General features: G+C 31.3%; 1 long non-coding RNA gene across 1 annotated transcript; it reads left to right on the top strand.

Annotated features, from left to right (window-relative positions):
* The first annotated feature begins 3,242 nt into the window (after positions 1–3,242).
* Positions 3,243–6,504, top strand: LOC114278706 (uncharacterized). The gene is made up of 2 exons (XR_003635039.2): positions 3,243–3,616; positions 6,064–6,504. It is a non-coding gene; the product is annotated as an uncharacterized LOC114278706 (long non-coding RNA).
* Positions 6,505–17,815: the final 11,311 nt, after the last annotated feature.

Below are 17,815 nucleotides of genomic sequence, written 5' to 3'. Positions count from 1 at the left end.
TCCGAACCAGAGTTCATTCCTCAAACTCCCACTTGCAAAGGAGCGCTCGAATGAAAATCCTAATCAGATTTGAACATCCTCTATTCCGGTCCAAAACCGACCTCCTTCTACTCTGTTTTGACCCCTATTCCAAGCAACCCCTGTTGAAACAAAACATACAACCCCAAAGACTCATCCAAAAATGGGCAACAAACACCAAAAAGTTTAAGATCAGTAATGCACAAACACAACTAAGTGGGAAAACATTGTGGGAATCAAGTTATTATAAGGAAAAACCAACACACAAACACAAGAGGGAGTTGGACTAGCTGACCACCATAGCCAAAGGCGACGGCCGGCCGGCCAAAAGTGAGGCCCGAGGGTGGAGGTTTTTAGAGAGAGAGAGAAAGATATGCTTCCTTCAACTTCTATGCTAACTAACAAATGATTGTCGGCTTCGATGTGAAGATAGACAAAAGAGTGTTAAAACTTTTAAATATTGGCAAAAAATCAACCCAAACTAAATTTTTCAGACTCATTTTTAATATTTAATTCAGTATTAGAATTCCCAAATTAGCTCATATTGACCATGAATCGATAAACTATGAAATAATTTATACATAATATTTAAATTTATTATTATCAAATGTTTTTACTAATTAACTGTTAATTTTTTAAATTAAGTGTAAGATTAAAGCTAAAATATGACATCTAATTTAGGGCAACTTTATCTTAGATAATTTTTTAATATATGAATATATGTAACTATTTATTTCATAGTGTTAACATAAATATATAATTTTTCTACCTAAGTTTAAATAAGTTAGTAGATATGCATAAAATATGTTCATATTTTTTTATTTTTATTATAAAAAATACTTATAGATATTTATTTACCAATTTATAAAATAAATAGGTCAAATGATACAAGACAAATTTTAATGATTAAGTGATTGTCATGTCATGTGAAAAAAAATACAAGTCATTTATATGTAACTCTCATAAAAATAAATAAAAGTTTATTGATAATAAATCATTTTTACTAGTATATATTTTAGATAAATTTTATATTATTATTTAATTTTAAAAATTAATTTTTGATTATTTGTTTATATCTATATATAGAATGGGTAATATGCTAGTAAAATATTAAGGTAAAATACAAATACAACCCTCTAAAATTTGTTTAAAATACAGGTTATTCCATATAATTTTAAAAATTACAAATATCTCATTGTTAGAATTTTTAATTAGGATAAATTACAAATACATTTCTTGTGGTTTGCTTAAAATACAAATTGACTCTTGTGATTTAGAAAATTATAAATATCCCATTGTCAGAATTTTTTATTTAACATAATTAATTAAAAAAAATGAAATTCATAATTATTCTCCTATACAATAACAAAATTACTTAAATTATTAATTGAAATATGTTTATAATATCATTAAAAACTATTAATTAACTTGATGATTTATTAATAAAATGGACGATTTGTTAATTATTTTTCACACAACAATAAAATTACATAAATTATTAATTAAAATATATTTATAAAATTATTAAAAATCGTTAATTGATTGGATCATTTGTTAATGAAAGAGATAACGTGATTTAATTTATAGAATCACAAAAATAATTTATATTTTAAACAATTTTTTTTTTTAAAATCAATTAATATTATTATATATATAAAAAAAAAATTATACAAATTAATACTACATAGTATACAAATATTTGATAATAATTATTTAAAATATTCTCCAAACTGTTCAAACTCTAGTTATGAATAACATATATAGTTTACCTCTTAGTTGAAGTCGGTTCCTTCGTGTGTCGCTGGTAGTCATTGGAGAGAATCGGGTCGGTGAGAGAGAAAAGAGTAGATCGGTGATTTTTGTCTACCATTGGAAGAAGTAAGAGAAAAGAAGAGAAGAGAGAGACAATTAAAAACTCTGATCCTGTTTGTTTGAGGTTATAGAGAGGGGATTAGAATTGATAGTGAGGTGAGACTCAATCTTTGTGTTTCTTTTTAGAGATAGAGAGGAGATTTGTAATCCCTTCTAGATTATGAATCCCTTTGGAAAGGGGATTCGGATGGGCCTCCAGCATTTGGTTTTAGAAAAATAATCCGCTGGACTATTTATTTATTATATGTTGGGCATTTTTTTTAAACATTAATATTTAATTTTTTGTATTTTTTGTTAAGTTTTGATTCATACTTTTATTTGCTTTATTTTTTTTCTATTTATTTTTGACATATTAGGCAATTTTTTAACATTACTGTTTAATGTTTTTTTTATTTTTTTATTATTTTATATAAAAATAATTTAATAATCCCTACACCAATAACTATCATCAAAACAAACACAATTTTACTTGATCCTCTCACTATGAATTCGCTCAATTCTACCTCTGAAAATAAATGGACCCTCTGAGAGAGAGAGCGAGAGCGAGAGCGAGAGAGAGAGAGAGAGAAAAAGGGGGAAACACTAGGAGTGTAAAAATAGCCCGCGGACCGTAGGCGACATGCGGCCCAGGATGGGCCCGGCCAGTTTAGGCTCGGGCTCGAGCCCGAGCACCTAGGCCTAGGTCAGGGTCATCATTTTGAAGCTCGAACCGGACTGTGGCCCGACCCATCGACCCGCTTAAGGCCCACTCAAGACTTGGCCCGTCCGAGTCCCTGTGTCTTTTTTAGTAGAAAATAATAAAATTTTAGTAAAAAAAATTAAAAAAAAAAAAAAATTTAGGCCGCCCAAGCCCAAGCCCAAGACCAGGCCAGGCCCAGGCTCATCGGGCTAGCCCGAGGCTCGGCTCACCGATACGTCTAAGGTCCGAATACCCTTAGGCCTAGGGCTGGGTCTGGGCATCGTGGACTAGCCCGGCCAAGCCCGAATTTTAGCGAGAGCCCGCGAGGTATGACATGGGCCAAGCCAAATTTAGGAAATAAGGTGTGGTCTATCCGCGTTATTTAGGGTTTTATTGGTAGTCTCAAATTGGTGGGATGAAGTAATTTTATAAGAAAAATATTAGGAATTTTAAAAATTTTATTACAATTTTTATTTTTAAATGTTCTACATGAAGGTAGGATTCACAGGTACTTTGTGGATTTATGTGAGTTCCATATTCATGTCAGACATTTAATAAAAACAGTAATGCTTTAGACCCCCACAACATTTGTGAGAGAGGGAAAAGGGAGAGGGAAAAAAAAATATAATGAGTGGTCCCAAATCAATTGAGGATTGTGAGAGTTACAAAAAATGGAAATCTCAAGTATTTTTCTAATAAAAATTTTGGTAAAATTTTTAGAATCCCTACTATTTTGGGGTGTTGAAAAGACTTTTAAAAGCAGACATTTAAATTTTTTTAACTTTTTAAATTTTTTTGTTTGAAGAGAAATGAGTTAAAAATTAGAAATTAACTTTGAAACCTCCTTTCAAAATTCATCTTTATATCCAGATCGGATCAAATAACATCGTGAACCAAACGGATCGAAACGACGACGTTGTGTGTTGACTCCTCCTCCTTGTTTCTCACTTGCTGCCCTCATTTCTAGTTCAGGGCTCTCTCTCTCTCTGTCTCTCTATAAGGGTTGTTGTGATCGGAAGGAAGTGTGATCGAGCTCCTCTTTTTGTGGTTTGGGTTCGATTTCTATTACTCATTTTGATTATTATTTAAGTCAATTTTGTTTAATTTGTGGTTTTGTTTTTGTTTTTGTTTTTTTACTGTTTAACATGAATGCAATTTGGGTTTTTTTTTTTTTTTTTTTTTGTTCTTGAATTTGCTTGCTAATTAGATGAATTCTGATAGATAGCTTAGTTAATCTAGGGTTTTGGGATTATTTCTTCCTAATGTAATGAAATCTGAAGTAGACTCTGTTTGGTTCCCAGGAAAATTTCAATGTTTTAGGGTCTCATAATTTAGTTTGGTTAAACCTAAGTTGGAACCCATTTTGAAAGCTGCAATTTTTAGGGAATCTTTTGCAAGATGATTTTCAAGAAGAAGCTCTTTAAAAACTCTTAAAAATGTTTTGGAAACTTCTGAGAAACAAGTCTTACATAATTTACAACTATTCTTACAAATTCTTTAAAATCAATATTTAATCTACCATTGAAGACTTTGTTAGTGTTTTGTGAAGAAAAATCCCTTGAAAAATCAATCAAAAATCCAAACACTGTTTTAAGTTTTCATCTTTTCCTCCACAAATATAAAGTTATTCCCTTGTCTCCCTTTTTTGTCTGATCCATTGAAAGGTAACTACTTAATATCTGTTTGTGAAGAAATAAAAGTTTAGACTAGTTCTAAACCTAACACTTACTGTTATTGGCAATGAGATTGACGATACGAGTATATTACAATTTTGGATCATTAAACATAGTAATAAGTTACTCTTGAAACAAAAAATGTTATGTGGTTATAGCTTCTTTTGTCCGGTATCTGATTGCTATACTTTTTGCTATGAATTTTGCTAGAGAAGTTAGAGTTGGATTCCGACCATCTGCTTGGTTTTGGTTTTCAGAATTCACTTTTCAGAAAATTTTACTTTTTTATTTTCTGTATTTTTTTTGTTTTCACTGATTTTTTTTTTATATTTTAAGCAATTTTTTTTAATTTTTAGACATACCCAACATAAATACACTTAAAAAGTATAATTTTTGTGAAAAAAATCTTAAAAAAATTCACTAAATACCAAAAATACAAATAAAATAAAATAAAATGAAAATGCATTTGTTTTTCATATTTTTGTGTATTTATTAATTTTTTAAAATATTTTTTCACAAATGTTTTACTGTTTTGATATATTTAAGTAAAGTGCATCTAAAAAAGTAAAAAAATTACTTAAAATTTTAAAAATATTCACTAAAAACAAAAAAAAACGCAGAAAACAAAAGACTCAATTTCTAGAAAATTGAATTTAAAAAATTAAAACCAAACACACTTACGTTTTTTCAGATGTTGAGGTGATTGTTAAGGTGGACTGTTTGTTTAGTGGATAACGCGCATCCTGGCTTTCTGCATTGGGTGAAACTTATGCCAATTTAATCAATATATCTTTGGTGGATCGTCATGGAATCAATACTGATGTTTCATATTCGGTGTTGTTGACTTTTTTAGTAATTGGTTAAGTTTTATCTTTTAAGGCTTTGTGGTGGAGGTAAAGAGTTCTAGAAGACGTGGAAATAAGATGGAGGCAACTAAGCCAAAGCTGTGAGGCCACGGTTTTGGGCATAGTGTGGATGTTCTGATGTAGTTCAATTGATGGCTAGCAGGAAACTTTTGTACTTATCTGTTCTATCCACCCCTCAATACTCTCTCCCCCTTCTTCACCAAAGATAAAATCAAGATCAAAATAAAAAGAAACACATGGATTAATGAAGCTGTAAGGCCAAGGTTTTGGAACAATTTATCACGATGAGCAAAGAAGCATAATGTACCATCTTGTAGAGGAGTTCATTTAGGTTATGTTTGGGTCATGGATTCGGATAAAGGATTTGGAAAGGAAAGGGAAATGATGAAAAAAATTAGTTTATATTTCATTAACATTTCACGCACCTTTTTCCTTTTATTTTTCAAATCCCTATTCAATTCATGATCTAAATAGAGCCATAATTTTATATACTATAAATAAAATGACCTGTTACAGAAAAGGTGGCATCAGGGAGGTTGCGAAGTTTGAGCATGTCAAGGTTAATTCAATGCTGTGACATCTTTGACAAGGTTAATCAGTATTGAGAAACCTCCCTTTTTTTTTCTTTTTTTTTTCCCATGAACTATCCAATTTACATTTCAGAAAATTGATAACCTCTGTTCTGATGAGGTTGATTATAATGATAAATTTATTCACTCTTTGGAGATTGATGAATAAAATTGCTACTAGGCAAGATTGTGCTGCTCTTTTAAGCTTAGGTATAGAGGCATTACTTAAGCACAAACTTTTTCCTTTTCTCTTTGAAAATAAATCTAGAGATTGCTAATTTTCTTGGATTTTCTAACCAATCTATCATGACCCGACATTTGTTTGTTATTATTAGCATCGTAAATATATACATATTTTTCTTCTGATGTTGTACTCGGGATTGCAGGTACTGTAAGATATGACAATAAAACCAACAGTAGCCCTGAGGCCTCTACTTGTAGGAGGTGTTGCTGCATTTGCAAAAATTGCTGGCGCCATGAAAGCTGCCGGTGGTGTCAAGTTGGGGGCAGCAGCAGCTGCCATGACAGCGGCAGCAACTGCAGCTATGTCGGGATCAAAACAAGAACCGGAGGATTCTTCTAAGCAATCTACAAAGTGACATTTTTTTTTTTTTTGGGTGCAGATTTATGTGTTAATAATACAAGCATGTTCTAGACAGCTAGTTGTTTTCAGTGAGCTTGTTGGGGGATATGGAATGTTGCAATCCAGATAGTTGTAGGATGTATGAACAATTGGAGTTGTGTCTTACCCAGATGTTAATTTTGTAGAAACAAGTCATTGATCTTTGTGGGAAGAAGTTACTTGAAATGGAGAGTTTTCTTTGCTATTGATTGATTCTATCACTTTTTTTATGCTGTTTCATAGTTTACTATGCCATGTCGCCTGTCATTGATGTCCAAGTTTCAACAAACTATCGAAGCACCGTGGAATGGCTAAAATTTTGTATTAAAATGTTAGTTAACTGATAAAAAGTAACAAAAGTGGAATTTAATTTTGTTCTCTCTCGTCGAGTGTCATTGCCTGTCTCTTTTTTTTTCTGAGTCTTATATATGTATATATATACTAGCGGTTGGGCATACACGATGTGTGTGCAAATTAAATAAAGAGAGATAAAAGAAAATAATAATGAAATTAATATTATAATGTGTACTTAGTTTAAGTGGTATGAGTCTTCATACTTAAACCCATGGTCATGGGTTCAATCAAGCCTTGTCCATCTCTTTGTTTAACTTTTTTTTAAAAAAATAAAAAAGAAGACTGCCACATGGCATGAGGAGAGTAAAGTAAGCTTCAGGACACCATATTATGTGTTCACTTTATAATAGTATAGATAGATAGATGACATCTCCACAGTTACACAATCTAACAAGTCTCTGAAAATACGCGTAAGAGAGAAAAAATACCCCAAGTTTTGTTAACTAATTTTTGTCAATTAACATGTGGCACTGCTAATGACTTCAATACACTCATTCAAGATGCTCTAATGGTTTAAATTACGGTACATTTGGTGTGTCCTTTCAATAATAAAGGGTCACAATTATTTTGTCTCATGTTTTTGTTGGCTTTTTTTGGCTCTCAAGGATTAACAGTGTAAGTTTAAGCGTGTCAGCAAAAATTAATCAGTTCTTATAGAATTTTTAATTGCCAATCAATTATCAAACGATTATATTGAAATTCTTTCTGTAACAACCCGAAAATTTAAGTTATTCTTTAAATTTTATATTAGTATTATTTAATAAATGATTTCAAAAAAATAATTTAAACTTTATATTATTATTTGATATTATTTTCTGAGTATTATAATATTTTTATTATATTTTTTCTAAATCAAAATATACTAAAACGTAATTTTTTCTGTACCAGAAAGAAAAATGTGCCCCCGCAAGTATCTTGCTCCTCTTGCTTTGTCGCCTATATATATAGATGACTAGTAGTTAATGCATCTCACCAATTCCAACTCTCTCATTCTCCCTCTCGGCTCTCTAGTTAGTTTTATAACCCTTCGAGTTTAGTTTGGAGTATTTAGTGGGTCGCAGTGAACGAAAGATAAAAGTTAAGATTAATATAAAGGTGAATTATATTATATCTTAAGTCACCATAATATATTTTACGTATGTTTTGAGTTATCATAATTTATTTTATGCTATTTGTGTTTTATCAATTATATTATTTATGAACCTTATTTTGTATAATAAAGAGAAACCCATGGATATAACTATTTATTAAATATATTTTGAGCAACTATTTTATAAGTACTACCACAGAGGTCCCATATCTTGGAGGACTTAAATAACCAGTGACCCTCTGATTAGTCACTTTGTGACCCTCTATTTGTCATGGATCCATTAACACTCTGATTTCTGGTGTGAAGCAAAGTGCTAGACGGAGCTAAGTGCTACACTATTGTGGGAGCCACCTCTAGAGTTCATACGAGTCACATCTTGAGTCTATACATCTGTTCTGTTCTGTACCTTGGTCATGATTTTTAGTGTGGAGCAAAGTGCTGTACGAAGCTAAGTGCTAAGTGCTACACTATGGTGGGAGCCACCTCTAGAGTTCGTACGAGCCACCTCTTAAGTCCATACATCTATTCTGTTCCGTTCTGTACCATGGTTATGATTATTTTATTTATATGATTTCTGTGTTATATGTCAAATGATCTCTGTATTATATACTTTGTATTTTAAAGTCAAGATTTGTTTAACTAATAATTATCCATGGTGAATTTTATGCCTTATGCTCTCACTATAATATTTCTCACTTTGCCATGTGGTTATAGTTGTTTACCAATTTTCAAGAAACAATGCAATTCAGAAATAGCTTTTGAAGAGTCTTAGACACGGGACTGCGGAATAAACACACTCAACACTTTTATGGTATTTTTATATGTAAATATCGGTCTTTTTGGTCATAAATTTTGTCATAAAAATAGAAACTTTGATGATTATTTTTGTACCCTTACTAAAATATTATTTCTGCTCGCGTTTAAGAATTGGCTGGAGGTAACTTCAGTTACTGGCCATCATGATGCTTAACCCTTGGGTACGAGGAGCAGGTCGTGACACTTTCAACCTCAATGAAGAGGACTTTTACTGGTGACTTGTTTTAGGAGAAATTGATAAAAAATAATAAGTACAAAACAATTCAGAAATTGAATTTCATTAAGTAAATATGAACTTACAATAAAAAGACCCAGCCTTAAAAAAGTTTACAGTAGTGACTACTTGAGACTATTCTTAAGAAATGAAGTGCAGTACATTAATTGAAGAACTGGAAATGTAAAACTAGAAAGAAATATGAAGTAAATAAACTAGTTTCTGGATCTGAGTCTGGGTCTTTCACAATGTAGCCATGAATGGCTATTTATAGGCAAATATTTGTAGGAAAAAACTTCCAACAATACCTATCTAATAACCACCTAAAACTACCTACTCTTCCATCTTCATTCCCACAATGCCACATATTCCTCCATGTCTTCATAACTTCCTTGAACCTCCAATTCATGCTCCATGTTCTCCACTTTGTCCTCCATGTTCTTCCACATTATACTTCATGATCCTCCACATTCTCCATCATCCTTTCACATATGTTTAATGATTCATAACTTCTCATAATCTTCAAATGAGTAGGAGAATGCCACGTGTCCTGCAATTTATCAATAATAATAATAATAATAATAATAATAATAATAATAATAATAATAATAATAATATTAAAAAGGAAGAAGAGTATCAATAACAGAAACAAAGTTGGAATAATATGAACACAAAATTATAATTAAACCATTTAATTTAATTACAAATACTGAAAGTAACTTACAATTACAATTGTTACAAATGCAAGGATCTTTAACAGGGTACACGAGGTGTTGATTCTCACTCAGAACTCTCAGGTTTTTCTAAAACGAAGAATGTTGAATGAATACATTTGATTACAATATATAGAAAAGAAAATTAACTATGAAGCATGTGACTGGGTTTATTGAGTGAAGGCAGTTGGCAGCATTGGAGACTGAGCAGGCTGTCGGTTGCTTTCGGCTGATTGATTGAACAGTTGATGCAGCTTTAGCAAAAGTTGATTGATGAATAATAAAAGTGAACAGTATCTTTTACTATTCATTACTTTCGGCGGAGCATGTGATTGAGGGAATCAATATAAATACAAATTGACAGCTTTTCTTAAAAGAGTATTGATTGAAGCAAATTTGTATCTATATAGAATCCAATGTTGATTATAAATCAAATGGATCCTGAGCATCTTGGAACTCTGGTCCATAAGGGTCTTGATTAGTTGATCCTTGTGAATTGTTTGAACTTTCTACTGAACTGGACTGTTTGGTTGGTGCAGGAGGTTCATCATTAGATGGTTCATCTTTTAATTGGGCTTGGGCCTGATCTATTAGGAGACGGGCCATCTGCAGGAGCTGATCACTGGCTGATCCAGGTTTAACCTTGGGCTTAGATGGAGCAGCCTTTGATTTATCTGATTTGGGCTTTGATTGAATCTTGGGCTGAGTCGATACTACAGGAGCTTTGGACTTAGCCTTGGACTTGGATTTATCAGTTGAGGATGCAAATTTTGATTTGGATGATTTGGGCTTGGAACCACTAGATGAGGGGCTTCCAAGGTTGATTGGAGGAAGATTGGGACTTCCTTGAGTGATTGCAGTAGTTGGGATCTGCTGAGCTTTAACCATTGCAGGAGTTGGAGCAAGTTGATCAGATAGGAATTCAGCTTGGACAATTTCAACAATGCGATGCACTGTGAACTTATCCCACCATTTAACAGAGTGTTGCCAGATAATTATATCATCAGAAATTCCATAGTGCCATTTGAATATCCAAGGAATTTTATATTTGGATATAAAACTAAACAATAAAGGAAATTTCCTCTGCTGAGGTGTAAATGGGAAAACAGTAGCAAAATAGTTGATTTGTTCTATCAGAATATCAGGGAAGATATCTGAAATGGCGCCATAATGAGTCCACCATCTCAGAAACCAAGAAGGTAATTCTGATTTGAACTTTTGATCAAATTGAATGAACTAGGAGTGACTGAAGGTTTCATTTTGGTACAAGAAGACCTTGAACCAAGCATCAATGTAATCATGGTAACTGTATTGAATAGAGTAACCAGGTAAATCTCGAAGTTGATAAGGAGAACCCCATTCAGCTAAGGAAACAATGTTGTGAATATAAATAGAATGATACAAAACCTTACTAGCATTATCATAAATGGGTTTAATTAGAACTGATTGATGATTGACCAAAATGTCTTTATAGAAGGTAATTGTTTTTTCTGGATGCATGGGAGCAAAATGTCACCCAGGGCCAAAGAATGATTTAGCAAGTTCAGAAACAGTTTGACTCTTGGGATGACTAGGCTCTTTAAAAAAGAGATTAGTAGTGGTTGATTTAACACAATCAGATTGAACAGACCTGATTGGATTAGCAGGAAATGGAGTAATTGAAACTGCTTGGCTGGGAGAAGCAAAAGGATCAGTAGCCAAAGCAGAAGAGTAATTGGGTCTAGGAATGTTACCAAGGACTTGGTAACGGTTAATCATTTCAATTGGATGGTATTGGGTTACTAGCTCCAAAAGAGGAATAAATGGAGGTTTATTAGAAGATGGGACCAAAGCCTTGGAAGGAGGCCTTGGGCGAGACATCTGTAGAATTGAAACAAAATTAGTAGCAGAGATTAACAACCAGAAAGAAGATCTAAGTAATTCTGGTAGTAATTTAAATAGTTAATGTAATCAGCAAGTAAATTGTGACGAGCTTGAATCTGGTGGTAATTGATATACTGAGCACGTTTAGTAGTTTTTCTGGCTGATTTGAGGCGAGCAATACTCTAGGTTAATTGGGTGATCAGGGCTTGGTAATGGGTAATTTGTGTTTTAAGATAGGGAATATGTGGAGTAGCACTCATTCCTAACCCCCCTGTAAAAATTCCCGAGTAAGAAAGGAAGAAGTGTATCAATAATAAACTTAAAGGAATACTGGGACTTGGATGATTTGGATGATTTGGGGAAGCCAAGTTATGTTGCTCTCTATTGCTTACTGTTTTGCTACTTCTCATAAATCAATTCTATTTTCTTTCTGATTAATCTGTTGTCAGTCATCTTAATCTATCAAAATTATCTGTGTCTTTTCACGTTGTTATTAGTCACCCACTTTCGTCTCAATCCTTGGTAAGTCCTTTGGTTAGGTAGGTTGGATTTTAGGGGTCTTTCGAATAGGGTATGTATGAACACAACGTATGTGAAAACATGATAAATTTAGACAATGTATTAAGATTCCTGTAAAACAGTTTAATTAAAAGAAAAATGAATCGATTATTTAGAAGTAACTCTTCAGTCAGTTCTAGGTCATCAATAACTTTGCCCTCTTTACCTAATCAATGATTAGTAATTAGTGAAGAAGAAGTAGAAATACAGAATGATAAAATTGATTTAAGTTGGAATATACCAAAATTATCAGTTAAAGAGATTTATAAAACTATATTTTTACAAGATACATTCAAAGTTAATCTGCATGTTAAAACATTAGAACAAGTTTATGCTTTGGAAAAACCTCGAGAAACTTGTCGCTTATTTGATATTAATACTATTAAACGACATTTAAAATCTGGTCATAATTTCATTCATTTAGGATTAATTCAAGTTAGAATCAAACCATTAACTCTTTAGGGAAAAAATACTTTTGTTTTATTATGTTTAAGAGATGCTCGTTTTATTGATTATAATGATAGTTTAATGGGAATGATAGAAACTGGTCTACATAAAGGACCGATACATTTTAATTGTTTTCCTGATTTTACACTTAGTTTACGTGATCCTCATATTTTAGATGCTTTAACATTAAACATCCAATTACGTGGTTCATTTACTAATATGAAAGAAAAAACTCATAATATTGTTTTAATTTATCGTGTTCATTATAAATGTATTAAAACTAATTTAAATGTTCAAGCTTTACAGAAAAGTCCAAAAGATAAAACTCTATTAATTCAAACCAGTAACACTGATACTAATATAAATATACCTCAAATGATTGAATGGAAAAACATTACTCTCCCTGATCAATGGATAACTGTTAATGAAAATTATAAACATAACCAACAACAATCCACTAGTCACGATATCCAAGATATTTAACAATATACTGATGGATCTGTTCGTATTAAATTTAATCGTAGTCAATCCTCTAGACATAGTACATCCAGTGTCTCTACTGAAATTGAAACTGAAGATGAGATATTTAATACACCCTTATTTCGAAAAAATAGTCAAATTAATCTTAGTCAAACTTCCAATAATAAACTTAAAGGAATTGATAACTCTACAACTTCCCAGTTTAGTAAACCTGTTTATTCACATCCTGTCCATTTGCCTGACGATGATAATGAATCCCAAGAATCACCTACTCAAACTGATTTTGAAGTTATATCTCCAATCAATCCTTAACTAATGACAATTAAAAAAGATTTTACTCCTGATCTTGATAAACTCCTTATTGAATTTCGATCTAAAGAAAATAGAATTAAAAGACATGCTTATCGTACTAAATATGATTCTGCTCAACAATCTCGAATAACTAGAAAATGGTATGATTTTATGATTGAATATAGTATGGAAATGCATTTCTTTGAATATTATGACAATTATTACAAAAAAGTTAATACAATCACAAAACATAAATGGAAAACTTCTCCTAATACAACTGTTAGTTCTAGTCATCCTCCTTTAGTTAATATAATCATTCACCATCAAGATTCTGAAGTCCCAGCCTCTCATTTTAAGTTGCCTGGTACTGACCCTGACATTAAAAAAGTTGTTAAACAAAATAATTATACTAATCAATGTTTAAAAACGATTGGTTCCCAATTAGATAAAATTGAAACCCATTTAGACTCAACTATTGTTACTTCATCTACTAAATCTTTAGATCAACCTTTGCTTAATCTCCTTAGTAATCGATCCAAAAGAACTAGTTTAGTTACCAATGATAATTCTACTGTTAAAGCCATCGAACAATTGCTTTCCAAATTAAATACTTCTGAAACAACCTCTCCTTCTTAGGATAAAGGTCTTAATGTATTAAATCAACAACCTATTGATACTGTTTCTAATCCATCTGAAACTGAAACTACTAATAATGAAATTAATCAATTAGTTCAACAATTTCAACCTTCTACTCTAAATAAAATTCATTATCCTAAAGTTAATCCTCAAACTACCAAAAATTGGTATTCTCGACCTACTCCTCCTGATCTCCAATATGAAGAAACTAATCTTTCTAATCAATTCTCTGTCTTTGTTAAGCGATTATACGAATGGAATATTGATGGTCTCAGTGAAGATCAAATACTTCAAAAACTAAATCATTTATCTATGGTTACTAATAGTTATCTTAGTAATTACCCTGAATATACTCAAGCTGAAATTGTTTTTTAATTACTTCTGGTTTTACTGGTATGCTCAAATCTTGGTGGGAAAAATATCTTACTGAAGATCAACGTGAATCAATATTATATGCTAATCAAAAAAATGAAAATGATCTACCTATTTTTGATGAAACAATTGGCTATTACAAACCTGATGGTATTAATACATTAATCTATACCATAGTAAGACATTTCATAGGTACCCCTACTAATATATATTTTCGCATACATGATCAACTTAGTAATCTTATCTGTCCAACCTTAAGTGATTTTAGATGGTATAAAGATGTATTTACCTTTAGAGTTATGTTAAGAGAAGACTGTACTAAATCTTTTTGGAAAGAAAAATTCATTAATGGATTACTTAGTTTATTTGCTCACAAAATTAGAGATATTCTTAGTCAACCTACTGGTATAATTGAATATGATAATTTAACTTATGGTGATATAATTAGCACTATTCAAAAAGAAGGATTAAAAATGTGCATTGACCTTAAACTTTGTCAAAAAGCTGCTAAAGATAAACATAAAGCTAAATATGAATTAGGAAATTTCTGTGAACAATATGGATTACCTCCTGTTGCCCCTTCTCATAGAAAATCACATAAATACTCCAAACATAAACATAAATCATATTCCAAAAATTCTAATAAATACAAAAAGGATTATACACTTTCCAAATCAAATGATAAATTCTATACCAAACCCGAAAAGAAATATTACAAAAAATCACATCCAAAATCTAATTATAATAAATATATTACTTGTTATAACTGTGGACAAAAATGTCATTATTCTAATAAATGTAAAGAAAAACAAAAATTAAAAAATAAGGTTAATCAACTTCAAATTGATGATATATCCAAAGATAAATTATATGAAATCTTCCAGTTAAATCAATCTATTAATACTTCTTCTTCTGATCATCAAAATACTTCATTTGATTCTGACTCCAATTCACCTAGTGATAATTCTGATAATAATATTACCATAGGATGTAATGATGTTTGTTGCAAGCCAGTTAAACAAATCACTGTTCTTACTAAACAAAATCAAGAAGAATCTGCTCTTATTGAATTAATTAGCCGATTAGATGATCCAGAATTAAAACAAAAATATACTAATAAATTAAAATCCTTATTATCCAATCCTGATAGGAAACCTAAACCTGATAAACCAAGTTTATCCAAAACTTTAAAAAGATTTAAAAATAAACAAAAAGAAATTACCTTACAAGGTCTACAATCTGAAATTAGTCACATTAAACAAACTATTATAGAATTACAAAGTAAAGATAAATATTTAGAAGATGAAATTATTACATTAAAACTTAATAAAAGTTTAGATAATTTCCAAGAAAATTATAATGAATCTCCTCATGAATCTGAACATTCTGAACATGATTCTGATCCTACTAATCCTGAAAATCTATTATTTGATAATCGATCACACCAATCTCATTCTCGTAATCTTAAAGATAAACGTTTAAATCTAATCAATAAAATTCATATTCAAAAATGGTATTCAAAAGTAAAAATTGTTGTTAATAATTTTGAATTAAATGTTATTGCCTTAATTGATACTGGTGCTGATCTTAATTGTATTCAAGAAGAATTACTCCTTACTAAGTATTATGAAAAATGTCATGAAAAGTTAACTTCTGCTAATGGTAGTAAATGCATATTAAATATAAATTACCCAAAGTTCATATATGTCAAAATAATGTTTGTTTTAAAACCTTATTTGTTTTAGTTAAAAATATGACTGATAAAGTTATTTTAGGAACACCATTTATATTTTTATTATATCCATTTACTACATTTAGTGAAGGAATAACTACTCATGTTCTGAATCAACCTGTTGCATTTAAATTATTATCTCCGCCTGAACTATTAGAATTAAATCAATTAAAAGATAGTTCTATTTCTCATACTATTAATCGATTAACTCGTCATTTATGATATCTTAAAGAAGAAATTAATTATAAAAGAATTGATCAACAATTAACTGATCCAGTTATTATTTCTCAAATTAATGAGTTTAAATTAAAATTAGAAACTACTGTTTGTTCAACTTTACCTACGACATTCTGGCATAGGAAAAAACATGTTGTTACATTACCATATATTAAAAATTTCAATGAACGACAAATGTCGACCTATTCAAATGAATCATGAATTACTTGAAATGTGTAAAAAAGAAATTAATGAATTACTAAAAAATCGAATAATTAGCCCAAGTAAATCACCGCGGTCTTGTCCTACTTTTTATGTTAATAAAAATGCTGAATTAGAACGAGGTGTCCCTCGATTAGTTATCAATTATAAACCATTAAATGCTGTTTTAGAATGGATTAGATACCCAATTCCTAATAAAAAAGATTTGATTAAAAGACTTAGTCAAGCTGTTATTTTTAGTAAATTTGATTTAAAAAGTGGCTTTGAGCAAATTCAAATTCATCCTAAAGATAGATATAAAACTACATTCACTACACCCTTTGGTCATTATGAATGGAATGTAATGCCATTTGGATTAAAAAATGCTCTAGTCAATTTCAAAATATAATGAATGATATATTTAACCCATTTAGTCATTTTTCTATTGTTTACATTGATGACATATTAATCTTCTCCAAATCAATTATTGAACATTGGAAACATTTAACTGCTTTCTTTTATACAATTAAAAGTCATGGTCTAGTCATATCTGCTCCTAAAATTAAATTGTTTCAAACTAAAGTTCGATTTTTAGGATATGATATTCATCACAAACTAAAAGTTACTAATTTTTAACTTTCAGCAATAGTTTGAAAAATTTATCACAGAAAAACATCAGTAATTATAAGTTTTAGCGACAATTTATAAAAACTGTGACAAAAAATATAGCGATCCCGGTTTTTTACCCGACTTTTATGGCGTTCCGGATTCGGGTCTTGTTGTTTAATGTTGTTGTTTATGTCTTTTCCTCTTCCTACCCTTTGAATTTGGATTTTTGAATGTCTTGGGCGTGTTTAGAACAGGTTGGTTGCTACTTGATTTAGAACCTTGTTGCCCAGAATTTTGGTTATCCGTTCGAGCGGGCCTTCTTGCACTCGAGTGGGGTTTGCAATCATTCAGTACTTTGTGCGTCTGCAAAAATACTGCAGAAATGTTTTTCATCTCGAACGGAGTTTCTTACGCTTGAGCGGGTTTGAGCTCCTCTCTGGTGCTCGAGCGACTGTCTGAAGTTTATAAAATACTGGGCGAGTATATTCTACGCTCGAGTGGGTCTCATTGCGCTCGAGCGGGTAGTGCCTTGCTGTTGTGTCTTGGCGCTCGAGCGGTCTTTATTGCGCTCTAATGGGTCAAATTTATGTGTCTGACGCTCGAGCGTCAAACTCTCCGCTCGATCGGACTGTGCGTATATCCGATCGCGAAAGTGACTTTTTAAATCACTTTTTCTGTCCTTTCTCTCTCTAAAACTTTCCAAAACCCTAAGTTGAAAGCCTCTCTCTCTAAAATACTCTCTCTCTCTCTACATTTTGACCTAGATTTAGTGATCTCTTCACCCTCTTTCCTTTGATAAAAAGATTGAGCTCTTCAAGATCTCCATTTTCAACCAAGTAAAAGTCAGTTTCATCACTTTCGAAGTTTACCTCGTGCTTGGCTCTTCTCCCTTGGGTTTTTACACTTGAGATAGGGATATTCTAC

This window comes from Camellia sinensis, chromosome 15 (genome assembly GCF_055761805.1).
Source record: "Camellia sinensis isolate YWXY chromosome 15, ASM5576180v1, whole genome shotgun sequence".
Taxonomy (NCBI): domain Eukaryota; kingdom Viridiplantae; phylum Streptophyta; class Magnoliopsida; order Ericales; family Theaceae; genus Camellia; species Camellia sinensis.
The sequence above is the reverse complement of the archived record's forward strand: the minus strand, read 5'-3'. Positions and strand labels throughout refer to the sequence as shown.